Consider the following 17,631-nt stretch of genomic DNA (forward strand, 5'->3'; position numbering starts at 1 on the left):
GCCAGCTGCACCATGAGTGCTCTGCCAAAGCCAACCCTAATGAAGAGGTTACAAGTCACCTTTGAAAGGAAATCACAGGAGGGATTCGTTTCCTAAAGCAGAGGAAGGAGCTGTGTTTCGGCCGAGGGGGGTCTGGTTTCAGAGTGTGCCCCCGGCTCCCCCTCCCCTCTCTCTGCCCTTTTCAGCTTTAAGCACTTGTCTACACTCAAATCCCCCAGCAGCACTGTTTGCTGGGGGGAATTCGCTTCCCGGTGCTGGCAGAAATCCTTAAAAGGCTTTCTGTTTTGATCCTCTCCCCCGGCGGAAACTTAAAGGATGCTTGGGAGTATAAATAATAACAATAACTGCCACAGGAGGAGGACAGCAGCTGTGGCAGGGGGAAAGGGGCTAGAAATGGGGCACGAGCAGCCATTTGCAGCAGGGAGGGTCAGCCTTTGCAGGGCTGCTGGGTGTGCAAAGCGATGGTAACGAAGGGAATTGCATGGTGCAAGCTGGACTGTCCCAAATGAGCCAAAAACATCAACCTCCCTTTGCCCCAAAGGACCCTCCCTCTGCCCCCATCAGCCTGCAAGCCTGGCTCTCTGGGGTAGCTGGAGACCCCGCTAACCAAAAAGGAAAGCCGTGCAAACCCCTGGCTTTCTAGAAACTCTCCCAGCCCTACAAAATGGGGGACTATAAGGGTTACAGTGCGGGTTAGCAACTGGGCTCAGCTGGCCCCTGCAGCTTGGAGAAGGGACTGGCAGGGAGAAGCTTTCTAATTTTATCACTGGCCCCCGTCCCGTCCATGGTGCCAGCCCCGACTGGCTTGGCCGGTGCTCCCTGGGGAGCGATAGCACCTGTGGGCTGAAGGACTCTCCGGCAGCATTAGGAAGGGCTGCAGGGGTGTGGGAGGCACCGGCTGGCAAAGGGGGATTTCGGGGGCTTGGCATGTGCAAGGTGCCTTTTTGTGGGTGTCACGAGCACTTTTCAGGCAGGAGCGTGAGAGCACTGGGTTCCTCTGGCTGCAGGCTGGGGGAAGTTGTTGTCCTGGATCCACAGGCAGGAGCTGGTACTACTGCCTGGTGTTAGGTTACTCATGTTTGCAGACACGGGTTTTCCCTGTGGATCTCTATATAAATCCTGTTCCCTCCCAATCTCCTGCCCCTTTTCTATTCCTGAGCCCCTTCCAAAGCACGGACAGCCGATATGCCCCTGTGCTTGCTTGCAAATCCAGCAGCTCCTCAGCAGATCCAGAAATAGCGTGCATGGCTGAGGGGACCCTTCCTCCATCCAGCTTTGCTGGTGCACCTTTGTGTGGTTCTACACCCTCCATGACCCCCTGGATGGTGCCCACAGCATCCCTGCCAAGAGGAGAACATCAGGGACGGGACGTTGCGTGTAAGCCCCAGTAATGCAGCAAGAGTCCCATGCTGGGGATGGGTAATATTGTTGTTGTGGTCCAGGTAGTGGTTTTGCTCTTTAGTGCGTGCACCAGTGTGATTTTAGGTTCAGGGGTCCCTGTTTCAGCTCTGGCTGTAAGGAGCTAGCTGGAGGTGGGAGGGAGGGAGGGACAGATGCACGCTGAGACACGCTGGGCTCTGCCAGGCAGACTTTCCAAGCCATCTGGGGCTTGCCCGTCTCCGGTTCAGGTCCCTGAGATTTATGGCTGGAGTGACTTTCTAATCACAGTTTCGCCATCTGCCTGTTGGCCTTTAGCACCCCCTCTCACCTGTCACCGAGCCCTGCCGCTCCTGCCCGTGCCACCCAGCGAGGAGCACCCTTTCCTCCCCAGCCGCTTGTCCAAGGGGCAGTCCTTGTTCCTGTGGGTCCTGTCTCCCTCATCTTCCCAGGTGGGACTGTCTGATCTACTGAACTACTCATTGGCACAGCTGAATCCTAATTCTGGTGTCACCCAGGTCCTGCACCAAACTCTGCTCTGGCTAATGCATCTTCCCACCATGCCACTTCACTCTGCTGCTGCCTCCCATCGATTTCCCTGCATGTCCTGGCTTCACTCCTCCAGCAAAGCAGCTTGCTCTTCCTCCTGGTCTTCTCTTAACCTCGTTCCTCTCCAGCTCCAAAATGGTGATGGCTTAGTGACAACAAGAAGGAAAAAAATATGGTTGGGGACATTGATAAAAGAAGGTTTCGCTGGTGCAACCCAAGTCATGCTGAGAACATGAGCTGAACTCGGTGAAATGAATGTTGTGGTGGCACCAGCTGATGTTAAGCTGATACATTTCTTCCCTGGCAGCTCAGAGCTGGAGCCTTCGCAGCTGAGCATGTGGCGGTCGCTGCTTCAGTTGTTGCTGGTGCTTTCCTTCCTGGCAGGCTGTAAAAATTAGTAGAGTCTTATTTTATTTGTCTTAATGGTGAGCTGGCTGCTCCTGGCCCAGCTGCCCACAGGCAGCAGTACTGCAGGCTGAGCACCACTCCGCTGTATTATTTCCTCCGACGGCCTCAGCTCCGTTCAGCCAAAATGTGTTTCCAGCGCAATGAAAGCATGCGCAGGAAGTTGCTGCCCTCCTAGAAATAACGATCATCAGGGAGAAGGTAGTTGTTTTTGGAGGGCTTTTTTGCATTTTGTTTTCTTCTGTTTTTTTCCCAACAAAAGGATACCTTGAGAAGGGAAAGGGAAGGTTACTGACTGTGTTTTTGTGACAGTGCCATGAGCATGAAGGCAAAGGCTTTGCCTGAGGTGGGTGCTGCTACCTCCCCCTGCAGCAGCAAGCCCTCCTTGTTTGAGCGATTTTTTTAAAACCATGAGATTTCTTATGCATAGGAAACCTGTCGTTGGCGTGAGATAAGGTCATGACCAGCAACATCTGTCTCTGTGCCAGGATATTTTTGAAGCTAAAAAAAATTTACATTTTGAGGAGGGAAAGAAGAAAGCTTTTTATGGCTGTGTTGATTTTAAAATAAAGGCAGCTCTTTGAATTTGCTGCAGGATTTAAAATGTTCACCTAAGTCCCAGGGAGATGAATTAATGGCCAGAGAACAAGAGAAGCTATCAGAGTGGCATGATTACATGTATTTACCACATGGCTGTCATTTCTTCAGGGGTGATCCCGGGGAGAGACAGACCATACAAATGTAGAGCAAGAATTAGGTTATTTGAATCCCATTGGGTAGAAAGGAAAATTGCAGGCTGCTTTCCCAAAGAAATCGTTTTTAACTCTTCTGCAGGTGTTTTGCCTTCTGTGCGGTCCATAAAGGCTCCAGCAGAAGGTGTGGTGGGAAGGTGCTCTGCCTCCACCATGCTGAAGGGTGGCTGCTGGAGACCTTGGTCCTGCTAGGGCTGTGGTTGAGGGTGCCCAAATGCTTTTCCAAGACTGTTGTAGATGCCTGCATCTGGAAAAAGTGATAGGGCTGCCCTTTTCCTCGGTGCAGAGGCACGGGGCACATTCTCCCGACCTGCTCTAGCTGTCCACCCTGGGGGAGATGACTTACATCCCAGTGGCACGAGGTCTTCTCCACTGTCTGGAGAGGAAGCCTGGGCATGTAACTCCAGTGGAGGCAATGCCAATGTCATCTAAGGCTGAACCCTAGCCTCTTTAAATTAGTTTGGAACTAACATGCCCTTGATGACATCTTTGGTAACTGGCTAATACTTATTGCTTTAAAACTTCTGCCTTTCATTTGATGCTTACTGGTTCTTGTGTTACGACAAATAATATCCCTATTTCCTCTACCTGTGCCGTCCATGAAGGCATTAGCAGTAGTCATCTCCAAGCTGGAGAGCCTTTGTGCAGGAGTTGTTCCCCATTGCTGCTCCTCCTCCTCTGTGCTCTTGTAAGCTCTACCATACCCTTTTTGAGCTGGGGGACCAGGGCTGGACATGCTGCCCCACATGCAGGCATACCAATGATTTCTGTCTTGTTCTCCGTGCCCTTCCTGTTAAAGTCCTGTCCCGGCATGAGCTTTGCTTTGTTCCCTGCCACTGAGTGGGTATTATCACAGAACTATCCATAAAGGCTCCCAAGATCTGTCTCCCAACTCAGAATAGCTCATTTAGAGCCCATTATTGTGTGCGTGTGCGTATATATTTGGAGTTTGTTGTTTGCTTTTTTTTTTTCTTCAGGCATTACTTTGCATTTGTAGACATTGAAACTCAGCTTCCATTTTCTCTCTCAATTGCAAGTTAACTTTGGAGAACCAGGACGTATTCATGTTGTATAACGCATTACAATTGCACTCTGATGAGTTTTAATCTACTCTTTTGGCCTGCTTGTCCTTTCTTCCTCCCTCCAACAGAGCTGCAAGACACTGCGCTTATTCTCCTCCCAGCGGCTTCCAAACCACAGATTGCTCAGATGCTCTGTTCATTTTGCAGCTTCTGCTGTGTCAGCAGCTGTGCTTTATGATTTAAGACGGCAGCAGAACTTTCCACTGAACTATAAACCCGTGTATTCAGTTTCCTGGTATCCACACAACCGGGAAGCTAATTGATGGCTGGGATAGTCCTGCAAGGAGAGGTCAGGACGTATTTAGATTGCAGGGAGACAATGAGGGTTGGTGCAGAACTGAATCGAATGCCATGACCCCCAGGAAGAAACATGGTGGGGGCGATGCTTTGGAGCTGGAGTCTACCTGCCTTGGGGAAATAGCTGTCCCCAGGTGGAAGAGCCTCTGGCAGGAGGTAATGCATCTCCGATGGTATTGCTCGTCCACAAAAGCCAAGCCTGGCTGGCCCCTGGCTAGTGGTACAGCAGCACTCATTCCACTGGGGAGCGTGTGGGCACCCTTGCCCTGGCTGCCTGCACAGGGCTGCTGGAAGCAGCCATATGATGAGTACGGAGCTGGGTGAGGAGTGGAGCTGTGGCTTGGGGAATATGAGTGTCACAGCTCTGTGCTCAGAAAGAGGACTGCAAATATTTCTGCAGGTTTCTACTATTTTCCCTTTCATTCAGTGAAAAATGACATTGCCGTGATGATCGCTGCTCTTTGTTCCTTGAAGAACAAACTTTCAGCAACTGAAAATTCAGCAGATGTTTTGCTAAGGTTTCTTAAAAATGAACAATACCAATGTTGGTTCCCAGTGGCAGAGAGCTGCAGGAGTGGCCCTGTCTCCTCGGCCACTTTGGGTCGCTCTGACAGGGCGCTCCTCCTCCCCTCGCGCGGTGGCAGCTGGATGCCCCTCAGCCTGCAGCACCAGCAGCCGAAGGCAGGGCTGCCTCTGTCCCCAGCATGCAGGGCTGCTGGAGGGAGGGAAGGGGCTGTTGGCAGGACATTCGCCACCAAAGGTTGTCAGGGCAGGAGAGCTATGCTGTCTTGTCTGTCAAAGCACGAATCTGTTGACCTTCAGCGTGCTGCTTGGCTTACTTTTTGTTGCTGGCCTTTCTGGATGAGGAGAGTGGTTCTGGCTGGGCTGCATGCAGTTATTAAGGCATTAATCCTTTTATAATCTCCAAATAACTCATCCTTTGAAGGCAGTGAGGGCAAGTGCAACAGACCCCCTCCCCCTGACCTTGCTGGGAGGCCAGCAAGCTCTCCTGGCTGCTGCTGGTCCCTGGGAGAGGTTTCATCCTCTCCTAACCACTGCCAGAGCAGCTCTCAAAATGGCTCGTTCAGCTTTTCCAGGGACAGGCTGTATTAGCCTTTGGATACCCTGCAGAGAGTTTAGAGATCATTTGTTAAGGTGTCCCAGTAACCTGAATTATGCGTGAGCCATGCACTTGGGCGACGTGCTTTATTGTTAACCACTTACCATAAAATTACCCTCAGACAAGCTGGGTTAATGTATGATGCGAAATGCATCTAAGATGGGTAGTATGGTTACAAATGTTTTGAGAGACATAGGTGAAGAAATGAAGGGCGGGGGAAACCCCATGCTATATTTACTTACACCAGTATTAAATATGAAGGGGGTCTCTCCCCCCTGAGCAGACTGGCTTTCTCAACACACCCCTTCTCCGAAACTCTGGCTCTTGTACTGTGGAAGTCTGGTGGAGATTGTATAGCTGTTCTTTCCTAGAGTCCGCCAGAATACCCAGGCAGGTTTATTTTCTTTCCCTGGAAGGCTATTTCTGGTTTATTCAGGAGGGAGCCTTGCCCCTTCTAATTAAATAAGCAGCATGTCACTTGCTGGGAGATGCAGAAGGTGCTTTGCTAGACCAAGCATCATCTTTTGCATTTTATCAACATCTCTCTGCTGCAGTGATGAGCAAAGCCCTTCTTCTGGGTGACCCAGGAGACATGTGAGTTATCTCCTCTGCCCAATCAACCTGGTATTTTCTAATACAATGACAAACATAAATGGAAAGCAAGTTTGGAAAAAATAGTGCAGCTCAGTATGAGTAGTGGTGTTTGAGGGAAAGCAGACATTGCAGTAATCAACCCTTCTGGAGTGACAGTGGCCCTGGGGGGACTAAACCCCCAAACCTTCCTTCCCGAGACAGCATAAGAGTGGGGTGGTTGTTCCTTGGGAGCTTTGTCTGCAGATGGGCTTGATCGCTGGTTGTGTTTACCTGGAGCTAGAGCTAAAGGACCTGAATGGTCATTTGGAGGCAAGGTCATGAAACAGTTCTCACTGTGTTTATTTCTTCTTAACCCAAGATACCAGGATGCTGTGGAAGGAGCTGGATGCTCTACATGGTGGTCATGGACACGTGAGCTATTGGATGAGCTGATGACACAACAGTGCCAACAGAAGCAAATACACCGATGACTTAGAGAAGCTATTGAGGAAACTATCTCTTGTCTTTGAGATGGTCTATGCATATCTGCTGCTGGTGGGACATACCACAGTGTTGGTAGTAAGGGCTGAACAGTTCAAATTTGCTGTGAGACCTGTGTTTGAAGGAGTAACCCTGGTGTTTCAGTGGGTACCTCTCTGAACTACGTCTACCAAAACATGATCTCAGATGCCCTTGAATAAAGTATCCGGTGCTTGTCAGGATTGATTGAGCTGTTACAGTGCCAATAGGAGGTGGATAAACTTAATTCAGCCTGGAGAAGAGAAGGCTCTGGGGAGACCTTACAGGAGCCTTCCAGTACGTGAAGGGGGCCTACAAGAAAGCTGGAGAGGGACTTTTTACAAGGGCACACAATGACAGGACAAGGAGTAATGGCTTTAGACTGAAAGAGGGTAGGTAGATTTAGATTGGATATTGGGAAGAAATCTTCATTATGAGGGTGGTGAGACACTGGAACAGGTTGCCAAGAGCAGTTGTGGCTGCCCCATCCCTGGAAGTGTTCAAGACCAGGCTGGATGGGGCTTTGAGCAACCTGATCTAGTGGAAGGTGTCCCTGCCCATGGCAGGGGGGTTGGAACTAGATGATCTTTGAGGTCCCTTCCAACCCAAACCATTCTATGATTCTATGATAATTCAGGGCGAGTCAGGCCTGGTTTTGCTACATCAGGGTCCTTGAACCAGGAGTGCTGCTGACTCCCTGTATTCCCAGGGCCAGGAGTGACACGAAGGAGGTCTGCTATGTCCCTCACAACACGTGAAGAAGGCTCGCAGGAAGAATGTGTCCATAGGGAGGCAGGGCTATTTCTTCCACATGTAAACTCATTTTTTCCTTTTAGCCAAGGACCAGAAGGTAAGCATTGCCTGGAGCTGCCCCTTCGTTGCATTACACTGTGGGCAGCAATGCTATTCATGGGCCAGGAGGCATGGGTTTGCTCTATCAAGCTGGCACTGATGGTATTCTCCTTTACCACATCTTCTGCCCCCTTGAGGGCCACACCTTCTCTCAGGCTGACTGCGTTACTGCCATTCCCACCCAAAATGGGGCACTTGCTGGAGACACGGGCTGTTTGCTGTAGCATGCAACACCTGCCAAGTAAGGGCTGCCTGTGCTTGCTGCCACTCACCCTGGCCATGGGAGAAGTCCAAAACGCCAAAGCATTTTTGCACCAGCCAAACCTTCATGCTCTGCCAGGTATTTTGCTACCACCTTGGAAGAACCGACTGGCCGGTTCCCCAGGTCAAAGCCCCCAGGTGTGTTGCTTCCCCAGCAGCCTGGTAGGGCATTGAGAGGAACCAGACACCCTCTCAGTTCCTGCTGCCCTTCCAAAAGGCACTAGAAGATGAACCTGATAGCCTGCCGCTCCGACACAGACACTGCACCCAGCAGGAATGAGCATCCCGGGGTTGCCATGGAGATGCCTGATGGGCATCTCTAACTTTTCAGAGACCTGGGAGGATGCCAGGGCATCCTAAGCAACATTAGCAGTGCTGAATTACACCCACTCTGCTCCAGGAGACCAAAAAGTAGTCAGGAAAGACTTCTCCACTCGGGAGGGAATGAGCTCACCTGTGGAGCTGGGCTGTCTGTCTTGTCCAGTCCCTGCTCCCACCTCCACGTGAGCTGTTGGAAATGTTATTAGACTCTTTCCTCAAGCAGCTGACCAAAAATCACATTATGCTTTTTGTTCTGCTTGCATAGTTTCAGGAAGCTGAGTGCCGAATGGCATGACGCTGCAGGTCTGGTGAGATGCACAGCACTTTGTTTGGAGAAGGAGAAAGTTGTTTTGATAAAGAAATGGGGGAAAAAAGCGGGAGGAAAGCACAGTCAGTGGCATAGCACATTGGCCTGAATATTGGAGCCAGACCCAAAGGGTTAAAGCAACCCAGAAAGCCTAAGATGGTCCCTCAGGATAGCTCCCGAGCAGATTCAAGTAATGAATTTTCACTTCTGTACTTTCATTATCATTGTTCTTAGCTGGAGATTTACCATTTGTCCCCCTTAGCTCTGCAGCACATTATTTGTGTCATTGAGACAGTTGCAAGGACAGTGCTGTTTGCTCAGCTTTCCTATTGGAAACGTGATGGGCTCAATTCCTGCAGGCTCCTGCTAAGCCTGAGCTTCGGGGGAGGAGAACTGTGCATGGACCGTTACCCCAGGAACGATGTTCTGCTTTGCCTTGTCTCTCCCGCTGGCTCCTTCAGATTGCCCAGAGAAGTCCCAGGTTTACCATAGTGCTGAAAGAGCCACTGTGCTCAGCAAAGCCTGTAATTTGGTTCTTTCAAAGATGAGCTGGTGACTACCAACCACCCTCCCTTCCCTATTAATCCAGCCAAGCACACGTATCACGATTAAAGGCAAGAGTAGACATGCTTAGGTTCAGTGCAGCCAAACTCGGTGGGAAGGAGTATCAGTCATTTCCTTGCATGTGAGATTACTCCTTTTTTTTTTTTTTTCTTTCCGGAAATATTTTACTATGTCATGTAAAATGTTGACATACTTCTAGAGAGGTAAAAGAAGAGCAAATTCAGAAGCGTGCTACAACATTGTACTGGAACGCAAGTGGCAAAGCTTTGAGGTACCACTGCATTGCTTCCAAATCAAATACCTTTTTTAATCATTCATGCTATTTATTAGTTCCCAGGAAATCAGGGAACCAGGGAGGTGATACTGGTAATTTGTGTATCACTCCCTGATACAAGTTCCTTTGGAGTTTAGCCCTCCTGTTTGGTAAGATCAGTGAAAGCTAGTTTACTTTTCCCCGAGACCTCCAGAAAGTGGAAAAGCAGGAGAGGTAAGGCAGTGTCCTCCATGAACCAAGCCTTCCCAGCATGCTATACTTCAGGTTGCATTTTTAAACATCAGTGCCACCTAATCTACTGCTAGTGCTGATCCCACAACAGACTTACTGGGGTCGTTGGCTTTGCCTTCATCTTCGCTTCCACAGCTCGGGCAGAGCCTGCAAGGGACAACACGACTGTCAGTTCACAGCTCTCGAGTGACCGAGCTGCCTGCCTGGAAGTGGGTAGTTCTCCATCAAATCTGTGTTTTGCTTTTTTCACAGGGTTTATTTCAAGGTATAATCCAAGGATCTCAAGGGATTATCTCAAGGGATCTCTCCCAGTTTGTGTCCTTGTCTGCTTTAGGGTTATTCAAGCAAAAGAAGACCCAACCCCTGTGACCACCCCTGCAGAGCGAAGGAAATGAGGACTGGTCCCCGTTCAATGAGGGAAAACACTTTACTGAAGAGACAAAGCATCTTCATCGCTCTAAAAGTATTCCTTAAATAAGCAGCCATAAAAAAGGTAAGACAAGAGCTCCTGGGCGTTGCACGAGGGCTGTTCACCGTGCACTCGGTGTTCAGAGCTCATCTGCTCATGAATGGTTTGCACCTGTAAAGCCCAGAGTTGTGTGGGTGCAGGTGCCAGTGCCAGCACACCTCTGGTTTGCGGCGGCAGCTCATCCCATCACCGGTGGGCCTGCTGTCGAGCTGCCCACGGCTGCTCTCCTGTGAAACAACTGTCAGCCATTCTCCGCTTGGTGGCCAAATGTCAGCGGCTTCAAATCTCTGTCGGCGAATGTGGGCGGCCAGCTCTTTGCTCTTTCCATCAGCGCTGGGTCAGAAGACAGACCCTCCCCGAGTATTATTATCGTTATTTATTTGTATCATGGCAGTGCCTAGGAACATCCCCCCCCGTGGACCAGGAGCCTTTCATGCTGTATGCTAATGCAGCACAGGTCATGACATGCATCGCCAGAAGTGCTGTGTAGACTAAATACTGAGTTATTGCGATAACGTTGCCTCCCCCCATCCTCATCCCCCTGCTTCCATGTCAGCTTGGAGGTAGCATCCAGCCATTGCCGTTAATGCCTTCCTTGATTCTGGTTAATTTGATGGGCTGAAATGGTGGGGAACTGGCTACTCTGCGGGGCCATGTTGCAGAGCAGCCTGGGAGCAATGCAAAGCTTCAGCAGGCAGCATGGCCCCTCTAATCCTGACCAGCAGGCTAACGCAAGCTGGAGACATCTCCAGAAAGCAGGGCTGTGCAAATAGGCTGCTTTCGTTAAAGCAACAGGTCTCCAATTAAGCATAACGGGAAGGAACTGTTTCCCTGGGTTTTGCTCCGCGAGACCAGCTGTCTCAATTAACTGGCTCCCCTTACAGTGTTTTTCAACTGTACAGAGATGAGCCAAGGACACATGAACATAACGTGATCTGGGAAGGTTCCCTGAGTGCCAGGAAGATGGAGCGCATGCGCAGCCCGGTCACTCGCTGAGCGGGGCTCCTCCGAGCGAAGTTTGGAGGAGAGCTGTTCAGGCTCTCACGTGCTCACGGCTGTATTAATGCTACAATAGCTCCCTAACCCTTGCATCGCAGAGCCCTTGGGGGCTTTCCTGCAATTGCCTGGAGCAGCTATTGCTCTTGGCAAAAAAAAAAAAAACCAAACAGTTTACTGGTGACGGTGCAAAACCTCTAATCTGTGGGGGAAACACCCGAGCGATGCACACTGCTAATCTCTGCACATGGCTTCTCTGCTGCCTAAGGCTCCCTGCAGCCTCCCCAGCCCCTGTCCCCAGCCCCAGGGGCATGATGGGTTGTGGCCATGCCCAAGCTCCCCGCTGACTCCTTACCCCTTTTGGGGGAGGCCAGCTGGGCACAGGACATGCTTTCTGCCCCTGCTATTGCTCCCTCTATCCCTGCTCCTCCTGTAGCCTTGGCCATGTGCCTCACTCTGCTGTTTTCTGCCCCTTGTGCCCTTGTCTTAGGGGCAAACAGCAGCAGTGGATGCTTCCTGGGACCTCCGGGCAGCTGCGGCAGCAGGATGAAGCTGCATCAGCAACAACCAGCAAGAGCGCGGCATTACTGGGTGACAGCAAGACTTTTGAGGATTTGCCTGATGTCCTGTGATCCCTCTGCCACTCAGCTTTGCTCATGGCTCCTCTCCCTGCAGACTTCTGCCCCCAGCTACCCCAAGCTCGTTGCTGATGCTCAAGCAGGAGCAGTATCATCTGTGGCAGATGGAGATGCCGGGGCACCGTGAGCTGGTGATTTTTCTGACCGTTCAGTGTTAACCCCTGCCACGCCAGCAACTGCTCTGGCTTTGCCCCCGGTTGCGTGGTGTCCTGCCCAGTCCCACAGGCATGCAGGAGGCCCAGGTGGCATGGTGAACATCATGTGAGGCAAGGAGCTGGGGGCTGACAGCGGCCCTGGGCCAAGTCGTTATGACCATCTGCTTTGCGCTGTGCCAGGCTGACGGCTGCTCTAAAGAGCGTGCATGCCACAGAGCACTGGGGATCTGGCAGTAACAGGAGCTGAAGGACTTCAGAGAGGAGCTGACTCTGTCTTTTCAGCTCTGCCTTGTGTATATTTATCTATACATACAAATAGAGAGCACTGGATGAGATGGTTGGGCATCACTAAGCTGCGCAGGGGCACGTTAGGCTGGCTTCCAGCGTCCCTGCGCGTTCAGCTCCATCCAGCCTTGGTGCGATGTGGAGCAGCCGAGAGGCTTGTAGGGCAGCAGCCAGCAAGGCAGAAGGTTGGGGTTGCCAAACGTGGGCAGCAGGATTTGATGGTTTTCTGTGCTTATTTGCAAATCCGGAGGTGGGATGCTGGGGGGTACCTGCCTCGGGCAAGAATCAGGATTGCAGGGAGGGGAGAGGCTGCTGCTCATGGCAGCAGGTAAAGCCAAGGGTCAGGAGCCACGAGGCACATTGTGATGGTGAGAAAGATGGGGGAGAGCAGGAGAAGACCCGGTCCTCTTGCTTAAGGGAACTGCAGTGAGTGCCTTGGTCAGAAATGGGACTTTTATCTAAAATACACACCTTGGCAATGCAGAAGAAAAGCAGGAAAGGGCTTTTACTCAGTGCTATAGAGCAGCCGTCAAACACCTGACTCTACATTTTGATTTCAGCCCACAAAATTAATGCAGTCCAATGCAAGGCTTTCTCTGAACTCGGTTTTGATTTTTCAGGAAAATGTGTTATCAAAGGCAGAAAAGTGGCAAAAGGATTGAATGGAGTGCTTGGGTATTGTGCACCCAGGGAGGCAGTGCAGCACGGGGCTGTGCTTCGGGACCTCAGTGTTAGGGAGCTTTCTAATATTCTGTCTTTGAATCTTAGTCATCTCCTTTCCTTTTAACTTGTGAAAGACATGAGGCCGCTCCTAGCTCGGTGGAAAGAGATTTTCTTTGTGAGCCAACTTGGACAAACTTCAGGACCTGCTTAATGGTGGTTCTGATCAGACTGAGCTTCAAAGGGAGATTAATTTCAACCAAGCTTTAAAATGTTTCACAAATTGGCTTAAAAACAAGTATTATCAAAATGCATCAACACTGGAAAGAACTATTTAAAAATAAATTGTCACTTACGATAACTGAATTTAGGGGACCAGAAACGTAAATGTGGGAAGAAATGGGTGATGGTGACTCCCTGTAATGTTTCCTAAACCTAACAAGGTCTTTTATTTCCATCCCAAAAGCACAATGAGAGTCAAAGTAAAAGAAACCTGAATCTAGTTGACTTAAAGGTCATGAGACTTAGCATATGATATTTGAGGATCTCATGATTTTTTTTGAATGTTAATGCTGCAAGCCCTGTGTTGGGAAATTCACTGCCACTAGTTATCAGCTATGACTATCAGCTTGAAGACTCAAGTTGTTTCTGATCTGCTCTAGTGGAGGTCTGATGACAGAGTTATCAAGTTACTTGTAGGAAAGGTCTTTTATACGAGGCCCATGAGAAAGTATGAAACTGGAGAATTTTTTCTTAATTCCTATAACATTTCTGCTATTTGCTCTATTTGCTGACCAGCCCAAAAAGTGTTTAGGTTTTTAGGATTTTGACAGCTCAAGTCACCATTGCATCTCTAGTTTTTGTCTTCACGGATCTCAGCACACCTCAAAGAGGTCACCTGAGCTCCTGCCTGCATCTCGGAGCGTGAGGACTGAGGTCTGGGGGGTAAAGCATCTCTTGAACCTGGTGCAGAGCTGGGTTTAAAGACATGTTTCTCTTTAGTATTTGATTTTCTGAACCTTCCTCTTCTCTGCCTTCCCCAGCCCTGAATTTTACTCACATGTCATGTTGAAGCTGTTGGTTGAAATATTTCATATTCGGTTTATATGTAATGCTCAACAAGTGCACAGGGCAGCGCTTAAAAGGTCAAGTTTATATAAATATATAATGCCTATGTATAAAAATATATCATTTTAAAATAAATTTTGAATGACTGTAAGACATGGGAAGGTTTTCTTAGGGTAAGCCATTTTAGTGCTAGGTCAGAGGACCCCTGGACACACTATATTTAGAAGCTTTTCTGGCCAGGTGTTGCTAACAAGAAGTCAAAAAGAAGTTGAAATGGGCTTGGGCTATCAGACTCCAGCAATTCTCACACGCTGCAGAGGCTCATGAGCTTTCAGCAAAACTCCTGCCCTGTTATATCACATATTGCACTGCTTAAAATGATAAAAGGTGGTTACAGGGTCGTCAGGAAATGTTGTAACTCATCACGCTGGTGATATCAGAGCCATTGTCTGTTTTAATTCTGACCCCATAATGAAGTATTGACTGTGCTTTACAATAAAGGCCCAAGAAACAGTAATTCTTCCCTCCTGTTTTTGGCTCACAGAAACATGATTTTTGTTTTTCCGGTAAAAGGCACAAATGTATTTCCAAATTAGACTAACAAACCGGCAGCGTTAATTCCGCCGCAGTGCTGGCGCAATGTGGGGGAGCCCAAAATGCAGCTGGGTGGCGAGGCACCGGGTGCAGCTGTCAGAGCTGCAGCAGGGCTGGCTGCACCCATCAGCGTGGCCTCCTGGCCCCATGTCCCTCCATGGCCCTCCACTGAGGAGCCAGGGCAGGCAGCCCACCAGCAGTGCAGCACCTCTGGCGTCAGGTAGGAGTTTTCTGCCTTTAAGTGGTTTCATATGGACGTGCATGTGTGTGTATGTGTAGGTGTTGACGTGCTCTGTCGTTGCATTATCGCAATTTTTTGCAGTTTCTATTCTGTTTACAGCCCTGCAATGTTCTTTGGCTTGTGAAAGCATGAAGCTTCATGTGGAGCATCTTATCCTCCCTCCTTGGCCTTATCCACCTATTAGCACCAATACAGCTCAACCCCCTCCTCCAAAAGCCACGGCTCTTTGGCCCCTGGCACGCTCCAGGCATCCCACGTGGGGAGGATGCCGATGCCATGCTGCGGCTGCCCGTAATGCAGCACCGTGGGGCTGAAACAGGCACCAGGGGTGGGCATGGGTGTCCCCTGCCACAAATCTCTGGCCATTCCTTGAGCCTTCTCCTATCTTTCCCCTTCCTGGGAATGACTCCAACCTGCCATGGAGCGGGTGGTGTGGGCAGTGCCTCTGGCTGCTCCATCACTCCGGCGCTGAACATGGAGGTGATATTTCTCCCCTGCAACTGCACGTGGTGCTTACACGGAGCTGGGGGCACAAACTCCCAGCAGCAAATTCTCCCCTTGGCAGCTCTTCACTGGGGCTGTTTGCTCTTATGACAGATGGGTGTTTTCCCATCCAGGGTTACTCAGCATATAATAGAAAACGAGGTGAAATGCAATTACGGTGTCAGCAGAAAGGCTGTGATTCATGGGGCCGATGACATCACAGGGCTAATGACAACACGGGATTGGACGCTGCCTGATTGACTTCCTTTTCAGCAGAAATTACCGAGGATATCAGTTAGCTGGGAAAAGGCATCCTCAGTAACTCAGTTACTTAGAGATGAATACTGATGATTAAACGTTGCCATATATTACTTAGATGAGGTGAATTCTTGTTCTGCACTTAAACATAGAGGGACAGGTGCTCAGCTGGTGTAAACACATCTGCCTTGGAGTAAATTAATCCCCATAAGTCAGGGGAGCTGTGGAATTTACACCAGTGGTTTACTAACCTTTAATGCATACATGCAGCCAGGAAGCCTCTCCAGTGATTGCCCACTTTATGCTTGGTGCCTTCCAGTCCCTTACCGCCACTAACACCTAATTAATTCCCATGCTTTTAAGGAAATGAAGCCATACAGAAATATGCCACCAGTAACAAATTACACAGTACTGATGCCACCAATTAATGCTGCAGGAAATAATACTATATTTCAGATGTTGAATGTTTTTTTTTCTCCTAAATTAATTTGTCACTGTACCATAAAATAAGGCTACTGTCCTGCTTGGAAGTTGCTAAATTAACATTCAGACATTGTGTGAAGTGCTAGAAGGGGAAAAAATTTAAGGGGCATAGGTCTTTATTTTTTTCCCCTCTTGTTTTCATTACGTCTGAGCGCAAACAGCCAAATAAGCCTGTAAGTCTGCTGTACCACCAAGGGACTGCGGTGACTGTCCCAGTGTTCCCAGTCTACACCAGCACACGTCCCATCCCAGTGCTCCCATCTCGCCTTTCTGGGCAGGCAATGCTGCTCACAGCATGCTGTATGCTGCAATATTTTCTAAAAAAACAGTGGCTGCTAAGACGACATTGGTCCCTCGCACGAGGAGGCTGTGGGGTTTGTTATTACCTCCTTGCCCAGGCGATGCAGAAGCTTCTGATGTTTCCCATGCAGGCAAGGATGTGAGCGAGACCTCTGGGCTTCTGGGACTCCGTGAAACAGGTCACAGCTTTGCTTTCCTTAGAGTAGATAGGATGAGTTATGGCAAAAGCAGGAAATGAGTTGAAGTATGTATTCCCGCCGGGACTGATCTTTGTACCTGTGAGCTCGAGTCACAGTGGCAGGACTGTTTACGCGAGCTCACAAAGGAGAAGATCCCTTTACGTAGCCAGGAGTGGCACAAATGCACAGGCTGAGATGGTTTTTTTCAACTGAAAGCACATATGTGAATGCATCAGGAAATGCCGGTGTGCAGGTGCCATAGAGCACAGAGAGGCAACAGGGAAACAAGGTGAGGCAGGTTACCTGCTCCTTCCTGGCTGGGCCAGGAGGGCGCAAGAATGGAAAGCAAAAGGGAAAGCGGGTTTGCTGGGTGGTGGCACCTGTAATCGTGCAGGGAGGTGTTTACTGATGTAGGCTGTGGCTGCCTGTAAAGCACTCTAGGGTTATCACCAGGGTGCTCAGTGCAAACACCATGGAACTGCTGCTCAATGAACACTGATAGGATTAAAACCCAAATTAATCTCACTTCAAACAGGCAGCAGAGATGGGAGGCAACGCCAGGTTAGCAGGGCTGGTGTGCAGAGTGTAGTCCACCTCTGCAAGGATTAGCTTAAAAATAGCCAGGCTATCATTGTTGATATTTTTATTTATTTATGTATTATTTTGAACCTTTCTAAGTGTATGATTAAGAAAAAGAAGCATCTTGAGATGTTTACCACTCCCCCTGGGTTGCAGCGTGGCTCTGGTCGGTGCCGGGTGGCGGTCAGTGTGCGAGTAGCTGAGTGGGTGCCGGCATTGTTCTTGTAGGGCCATCAGAAACGGTCTCCAGGCCATCAGCCAGGGAAGCATCTCATGCCAGGAGACAAACGAGGCCTAGAACAGAAACTGGGTGTCAAATTAATAAGCAGGAGAAGAGAGCTGGCTGGGTACAACAGCTCTTTAGCAGGGGCTCCTGGCGTCCACGGCTCCCAGGTGGTGTGGGCAATGCTGCAGGTGAGGCAGGTTGCATCCTGGTACAATGGGCATGGCACCATGCACTGAAGAAATGCAAAACTAAGCCTGTTTCTGAGCCTACAAACCAGCTCTGAGAGCAAAGGCAGCAACTCTTACAATGTGTTTTAAAAACCAGTGCCATGTAGCAGCTCCTTAAGTCAGAAATGGTAGCACTTGCCCCTCCTCTCCCTAATCTTAATACTCTGTCCTGCCAAGACATAAAGTTAGTTAAAAAGAGATTTTTCTTTAAATACCACAGACTCTCATCCGGAGAGGACAGCTATCAGCGGGGTGTATTCTCAGCAGGCTCTTGGCAGCTCAGCTGTCTGGAAGGAGCATTACGCA

The sequence above is a fragment of the Nipponia nippon genome, unplaced genomic scaffold (genome assembly GCF_047370975.1).
Source record: "Nipponia nippon isolate SJK-2023a ecotype South Korea unplaced genomic scaffold, ASM4737097v1 scaffold_7, whole genome shotgun sequence".
NCBI classification, from domain to species: Eukaryota; Metazoa; Chordata; class Aves; order Pelecaniformes; family Threskiornithidae; genus Nipponia; species Nipponia nippon.